Source organism: Heterocephalus glaber, unplaced genomic scaffold, assembly GCF_053883595.1.
Source record: "Heterocephalus glaber isolate CG9 unplaced genomic scaffold, H.glaber_assembly_v1.0 deba00001755, whole genome shotgun sequence".
Taxonomy (NCBI): Eukaryota; Metazoa; Chordata; class Mammalia; order Rodentia; family Bathyergidae; genus Heterocephalus; species Heterocephalus glaber.
In genome coordinates this window covers 6,419,188-6,427,193 of record NW_028258453.1, presented here as the reverse complement: position 1 = coordinate 6,427,193, position 8,006 = coordinate 6,419,188, and the positions used below count along the sequence as shown (strand labels likewise).

The 8,006-nt window shown below is 45.8% G+C and overlaps 1 pseudogene; it reads left to right on the top strand.

Moving 5' to 3' along the window:
- The first annotated feature begins 5,338 nt into the window (after positions 1 to 5,338).
- Positions 5,339 to 7,427, top strand: LOC101715348 (spartin-like; annotated as a pseudogene).
- Positions 7,428 to 8,006: the final 579 nt, after the last annotated feature.

Here is an 8,006-nt window from a genome sequence, read left to right as displayed (position 1 = left end):
GTTTGAAGAAGAGGAAGAGGAAGAAGAAGAGGAAGAGGGGGAGGAAGGGGAAGGAGGAGGAGAAGGAGAAGGAGAAGGAGAAAAAAAGAAAAAAAAGAAGAAGAAGAAGAAGAAGAAGAAGAAGAAGAAGAAGAAGAAGAAGAAGAGGAGGAGGAGGAGGAGGAGGAGGAGGAGGAGGAGGAGGAGGAGGAGGAGGAGGAGGAGGAAGAAGAGGAAGAGGAAGAGGAAGAAGAAGAAGAAAGGCAGGCTTCTGCTTTCTGTTGGCCGTGCCATGGCCTGTTTCTCCTGCCTTGGAGCCAGCTGACTATGGACTGAAACCTCTACAAACTGTGAGCTGAAATACATCTTTCTTCCTTTAACTTCTGGGTGAAGATATTTTATCCCCGAAACAAGAAAGTAACTAAGAGAGATTTTGGTATCAGGACTGGGGTTGTGGCTGTGACTGTGCCTGACTAATGTGGCTCAGGAGCCTTTGGAACTGGCTTGCAGGAAAAGTTTGAAAAGATTTAGAGGTTCTGGCTGAAGAAGCAGCCCTAGAATGCTAGAAGCTGAAATTGATGGGGGATTCCAGTCAGAGCTCAGAGGCCCATAATGCTGATAGAAATGCTGCTGGTAAAGACCAGGCTTAGGATGTTTCAGTTAGGAACAGTGACTGCACTGGCCTCCAGAGCATGTGTGTTATGCTTTCACAAAAAGTTTGTGTGCATTTTGTTTTTGTCCAGAGACTTTGCCTGAGACTGAGATTAAGGGCAGTATATTAATTAATCTGGTGAAAGAAATGTCAAGACAGCCTAATGTTGAGGTGGTGGCATGGCTACTATCAGAGGCTTTTGGCCAGATCTATGTTGAGAATCAAGAGCAAAGAGCCCAGCAGAATGATTTTAAATGTTTTGAGTTTGTCCAGAAAGGAAGCCAGAATGTTGCAGACTGCAAAGATGGAACAGAGGAGAACTCGGTTGCTGAAATGATTAGCATTAAAGAGCCAAGTAATTTGGAACTGGACAATAGAAAAGATACCCTGAGGGCACCACAAGAACCAGCAACACTCCACCCTTTGTAGCCTCAAAGCTGCAAAGGTGAAAGACTTTGCTTTGAGAAGAAAACACCATGGAAATGTGTTCCAGAATGGCAGCATCCTAGGGAATTTGTTCCTTCGGATTAGCTTCATTTTGATCAGCAATCCAGGCACCCAACCCCTACAGCCAAAAGAGAAGGAAGCCTGGCTACTGCTCCAGCTGGCAGCAGACCTTGGCATCATCCACACAATGTTGGTTTTAGGCACATGCAGAATGCAAGAGTTGTAGAGTCAGGAAGGTTTCCACTAAGATTTCAGAAGAAAGCCTGGAAGGCAGGCAGTGTGCTCCTGAGAGGGCAGTGTGTGAAGCTGTGAATGTGGAGCCAAAAGTGCAGCAGAGATCCCAGAAGGTTGCAGACAGGAACATGGATCATCTGAGAAAAGCTGCAAGGAGTAAAGCATCCCCAAGAGAGAAGCAATGAGGGCTACGTTCAGTAAATGGCGCCCACCCAGTAAAGGACATAGCCAGCCTGAACTTAGGCTTTTGAGCAGTACTTGTCAGCCAGGGATGAAAGGGGAGAAGAATAGTGAGTGTGAAGGCTAGGAAGGAAGAGAGTCAGCATTTACTAATAGGAGCGCGTGAATAGCCTAAAGTGACTAGAAGTAATCTCCTAACGAATGAGTGGGGGGAATGGGGCTCACAAGGACTCAGGCCTGTGGGGTGTTTTGGCAGGGCTTGGATATAGAGGAGGGCCAAGACTAGTAAGTCTGGCCAGGGATGGTGGAGTTTAATGGAAAATTTAGTGGGGTTTCGGAGGAAGGTTGGTTTTGTTTTTTGTAGGGAGGGTGATCAAGGTCTTTGAACTTTTGTCTGTTGTAAGATATTTTGGGTGAGGAGTGATTGGGTCTCAGTGATGTGTCTGGAGTCAGAGTGCCCAGCACCCACTAGGGGTTTAGAAAGAGTTCTGTGAGCCAGGTACTGGCTGTCTGTGGGGTGGGATTTTTATGTATATTGGGAAAATGGCTGAGATCATGGTAGATAGTTCCAAGGTAGCTGTGAACAATATTCTGAGCTGGGGAGGACATGAGGGTATGAGTTTTGGGGGGAGGCATTATAAAAGAGTCTGACTATGAGGCCAAAGTTGGGAACCCAGAGGCAGGGAAAGCCAGCTAGGCCACGGGATGAGAGCAGTTTTGGTTCGTCACAGGTGCTGGACATGGAAGTATGAGATTTAACGTTTGCCCTGCTGGATTTTGACCTTGCTTTGATCCTGTTCCTTTCTATTCCCCTACTTTTACCTTTAGCAATGGGAATGTTTATTTGGTGCCATAGTATATTGGAAGTGTTTTAATTTTCTTCACATTTGTACAGGGGCTTGCCGCTAGGAGTTTGCCTTATAAATCTCAAAGGAGGCTTTGGACCTGGACTTTTCAGCAATGCTGAGACTCTAAGGACTCTGGCAACTCTTAGCAATAAGGTAAATGCATTTTGCATAAAGGAATGGATATGAGTATTTTGGGGGCCGAGGCAGAATGTTATGGCTTATATCTCGATGTCCCCCCCAAAGCCTTATGTGCTCATAGGCGAGGCTTTAGGGAAGTGGCTGGGTCATGGCTGTGTGATACTGGATGATGGATGTGATAACTGGACCAGTGCATTGATTCGTTTGGAGTAGTTGAGGGTGATAGAATTACTAAAGAGGGAAGCCCCATACTGGCTCTGGGTGGCACCAACAAGGCTTATACCCTGGAAGGACTATAAAGGGAAAGAAGAAAGGGAGGCTAGCCTGAAATAAACCTGTCCTCCTTTAACTTGTGGGTGTCAAGTAATTTGTTCCAGAACTGAGAAAATAACTAAGGCAGGGCTCTTCTGGCTGCTCATCCCCTCCCTGGCTGTTCGCAGAGGTCAGTTCAGTGCCATGTCTCTGGAGAAGCCTACCATGACCCACCATCTACTCCGTAGCACCTGTGTGATACCAGCACTAGATAGACCCTTTTAGATTTACTACATCCTTCCTGGGCTCCCCTCAAGGTGGTCCTCATCTCTTATGTAACAGACGTGGAAACTGAGGCTTGGGAGGTTCTTTAATTTACCAGGGGTGGGATAGCCTACAGGTTCTGAAGCTGGGCTCACACTTATCCTGCCTGACCCTAGAGCCTCATTTCAGGTTTCCCTAAAGATCATGGTGCCCACAATGGCCACAACCATGGCTTCGGCTCAGATCAGGAGTATCTGGTCTTCCACTCTACACCCTGGGCTTGATATAGGCTCAGCTCACATATTACCCCCAGGCCTGGTCTTGCTCTTTGCCTACAACCCACACATAGCCCTGGATGTGCTCAGTCCTTGCTCAGCCAGGCTGAGGTCCCAACCCTCAGTGCTAGGGCTACAGGCACCCCAGAGCTTGGCTCAGGTTTTCCACGCCCTCGGCATATGTACTGTATGGATGGTGGTGACACCAGGCCAGGCTCTTGTGGCCCAGATGCCCTAAGGGACAGAGCAGAGCTGAAGAATCCCAGCACATAAGGAAATTTTCCTGCTGTGGGAAGCTGGGCTCAGTCTAGCCCTGGCCCTGACAGCAGAAAGCAGCAACCCTGCTGGGCCCAGATCACAGGAAGCCCTCCTGGGGCCTCATTCCACACACAGGCCCTTCATGATGAGAGTCCAGTGCAGCTGCTGTTGAATCAACTTGCATTTGGGGGAAGCCACAGATAACAGCCACTGTTCTTCTCATCACTGAATGACATACAAGCATCCATCCAGAGAGAGTAGTGTGACATTTCAAAGGCCTCTGGTGGGTGGATGGCTCCCAGATAATCGTGTATCAGTGTATTCAGAAAACACTGATGTGTGCCATGGAATGAAGAGTTAACTCCTATGTTCTGGACATCATAATATAATGTTGCAATGTATTAAATACTATCCCTAAGTTAATAATACTATTGAGATGCAATTGGAGAAAAAGTAAAAGGCTTATGTAAAAAGAATTTTAAAATCTAAAAACATTTATTGATAATTCAAAAACACATTTGAAGAAAAGTGAGCAATTAGATAGGGTCTCCTGGTGACTAAGGATTAGGATCGACAGGATCGCATAGAGGCTGAGAGAAGCCAGGTGACCCGTTTCTATTTTGGGGTGGGAGTGTGCAGGCCCTGAGAAGATGAAGACAGCTCAGGGGTGCCCCTGGGGGAGGGGGTAGAAGAAGACACCCTCTTCCCATGAGCTCCACATATGAGTTCCCTAGAAACAGCCTTCAGGAATGAACACAATAGAGGAAATCCAGCAGCTGAGGTAGAGCACAAGGTCCTTCATCCTGGGGCAACTGCCTCTTTCACCCTGGCTGGGGCAGAGCTCCTTGACAGGTGTCCCATCAGGGCCATCAGCTGCCTGAAAACCATGTCTAGAAGCTCGGATTTAAAGAGGCTTTCCATTTTCTTTTCTCGAGTCTGTATTATGGGGAAAGAGGCTTCCTTCAGCCTCCTGAGTTCTCACCCAACTACTGTGATGAGCTCTCAGGGCAGGGTGCGGGATCTAGTTTGACAAAGACAGGCTTCTCTTCCACGCATCTTCAAGAGGGTTGCGTGGTGTTCTGCAGCTGCAGTTCACAAGGGGCTTTTGTCTTCCTCCATTGCAGCAGATGTAGCACTGAATCCAACTGTAGCTGGCAGGCCCCTCATCTCAGTACAGAAGGTTTTTCTGTCTCTGCTTGAACAAATCTATCGAAAATGAGAGAATGACCCCCATACCACCCATGTGACACCCTCCCCATCTCCCACTGAAAGCCAAGAAGAGTGAAACTTGGTCTCACAGCCCTGAGATTCTTCATCCAGCAAACTCCACGGCCACTCCCGGCCTCTCAGGCATACCAGCTTTGCTCCTCCCTGGTTCCACAGGCTGCTGCAGGGACCGCATGGCCACCACAGCCAGGGGGCCACAGCCAGGGAGCACCAAGACCCTGACCAGGGTTCTGGCTAGAATCAAACCAGCACCTGACAACCATCACTGGATGGGGCGGGGGGAACAGTGAAGCACCCACCCTTGGATACCTAGTGGAAGAAAGGAGCAAGCAAGTAGGGAACGAAGGGGCCTAAAGCCATCACTCCTTAGCATTCCTTAGAATTCTCACTTGATTGTTGGGCTGTTTTCTCATCAATTGCTCCCCCCAAGGAAAGTTTAAAATCCCTGTCCAAAGGAGTACCAGAAATTATATAATTAAATATAGAGAGAGCCCACAGGGCAGCCGGGCACTGGAGCCATGGCTTCTCAGCAGTCTCGGCGGGGCTGGGGAATTTGGGGCAGCGCCCAAGCAAGCCAGGTCTGGTAGGCGCAGAAATGGAGCAAGAGTCACAAAATGGAGAACCTGCTGAAATTAAGATTATCAGGGACACATACAAGAATGCTTTTTTATTTGTTGATAAAGGTTTGGATACAGATGAATTAGGTCATAAGGAAGAAGCAAAGAACTACTATAAGCAAGGACTAGGACACCTGCTCGGGGGAATCAGCATTATATCAACAGAGCCTCAACACACAGGCCCTGGATGGGAATCTGCTAGACAGATGCAACAGAAAATGAAAGAACCACTACAGAATGTACACACCAGGTTAGAAATTCTAGAGAAAGGTCTTGCCACTTCCCTGTGGAATGATCTTCAGGAGATACCCAAGTTATATCCAGAATTTCCACCTAAACACATGTGTGAAAAGTTGCCAGGGCCTCAGCCCTCTAAGTCACCTCCTCAGCATGCTGAACTAAATGGAAACTCTGAAACTACAAGCTTAGGACCTATCCCTGCACCTTCTTCTCTAGCCTTACCATCTCCAAGCTGCCCAGCAGAAGCTCCTCCTGCTTACACTCCTCAGGCTGTGGAGTGTCACTACACTGTGTCTTATGGAACAGATTCTGGTGAAATTTCATCAGTTGGAGAAGATTTCTACAGGAATCATTCTCAGCCACCTCCTCTTGAGACCTTAGGGATGGATGCAGATGAATTGATTTCGATACCAAATGGAGTACAGATTTTTTTTTGTAAATCCTGCCGGGGAGGTCAGTGCACCTTCATATTCTGGGTACCTTTGAATTGAGAGGTTCTTGGATAATTCTCTTGATACAGTTCTAAACTGCCCTCCTGGGTTTCTTCAGGTTTGTAACTGGTTGTATCCTCTAGTTCCTGATAGATCTCCAGTTCTCAAATGTTTGTCAGAGCCTACATGTTTCCTGATACAATGTTACAAGCAGCAGGATGCTTTGTGGGCATGGTCTTATCCTCTGAGCTACCAGAAGTTGATAGAGAACTCTTTGAGGATTTGTTAAGACAAATGTCTAACCTTCGACTCCAGGCCAACTGGAACAGAGCAGAAGAGAAAATGAATTTCAAATCCCTGGAAGAACAAGATGCCCCTCTGACCAAGTGAAAGAAGCTTCTGGTAGTGATGTGAGTCAGTTAGACCCTTCATTAGGCCAAAGCAACAAGGATGTGCGTCATAAAGGAAAATATAAGAAAAAGACTAAAGATACTTCAAATGAAGAAGTTAATCCGAGTCACATGGTACCCTGTGAGCCGGTTTCAGAAGAAAAAGCTAAAGAATTACCTGAGTGGAGTGAGAAAGTCGCTCAAAACATTTTGTCAGGTGCTTCCTGGGTGAGTTGGGGTTTAGTCAAAGGCGCTGAATTTACTGGCAAAGCAATCCAAAAAGGTGCTTCTAAACTCCGAGAACGGATTCAGCCAGAAGAAAAACCAGTGGAAGTTAGTTCAGCTGTCAGCAAGGGACTTTCTATAGCTAAGCAGGCTACAGGAGGAGCAGCCAAAGTCAGCCAGTTCCTGGTTGATGGAGTTTGCACTGTAGTGAATTGTGTTGGAAAAGAATTAGCTCCACAGGTTAAGAAGCATGGAAGCAAACTTGTTCCAGAATCTCTTAAGAGACAAAGATGGGGGCCGGGGATTTAGCTCAGTGGTTCTGCCGCCTGCTTCACAAGCACAAGGTCCGGAGTTCAGTTCTCAGTACCAGAAAAAAAAGAGACAAAGGTGGAAAGTCTACCCTAGATGATGCTACAGTTGTAGCAAGTAGTGTCCCAAGAATTTTCAACTGTCTGGCAGGGATTGGAATGTGCAGCTAAATGCATTGTTGACAATGTTTCAGCAGAAACCATACAGACTGTCAGATACAAATACGGGCATAATGCAGGAGCAGTGGATTCTGCCATCAATGTTGGTATAATTGCCTATAATGTTGACAACATTGGTATCAAAGCAATGGTGAAGAAAACTGCAAAATAAACAGGACAAAAACTCCTTGAGGACAATCAAATAACTGATAATTCTCAGAAGGAAGGTGAAGAAGGAATGTCAAATTCAAAAATGAGAAGACAGAAGGATGAGAAGAGAGAAGCAAAGAAGAAAGATAAATGATGAAAGTGCCGGGAAATACCTATACCAAGCCTCACCAAATGGAGGAAATAAGCAAATACAGAATTCTCCCCAGATTAACTGGTATTTTTTGAATGTATTCATTCCTATCAAATGACTGCTGTAAGTGTTCTGGCATGTATCCCACTTACAAGGAAAACGATCAGCATTCTTGCATCTAGCCTTCAGAAATAATGAAGTTATATTCTCAGTAAGTTTATTTTCACCCTAAATGTGGCTAAAATGTGTTTGCAGTTAAAATAAAGCTTATAATACATGGGCTATAAATCTCACTAAACCTAATGTTAATATTTTTCTATCTGCTCTCTTTCAGAAAGAAAAGTAGGAAATTACATATTTACATAAAATCTGGTATTTAGTAACCTTAGCTCTATTTATACTGGGAAAGAATGACCTCTAAAATATTATATTTTTGCACTAATTGTGGATCTCTTTAGGTGCTTGTCGGAATCTCCAGTGTGTAAGCTAAATAAATCTAAAAGAATTCTCAGATTCCATTTTCAAACAGGGAAGAGACTGATGATGGAAAATAAAAATGAGGCTCTATGAAACTATTTGGTA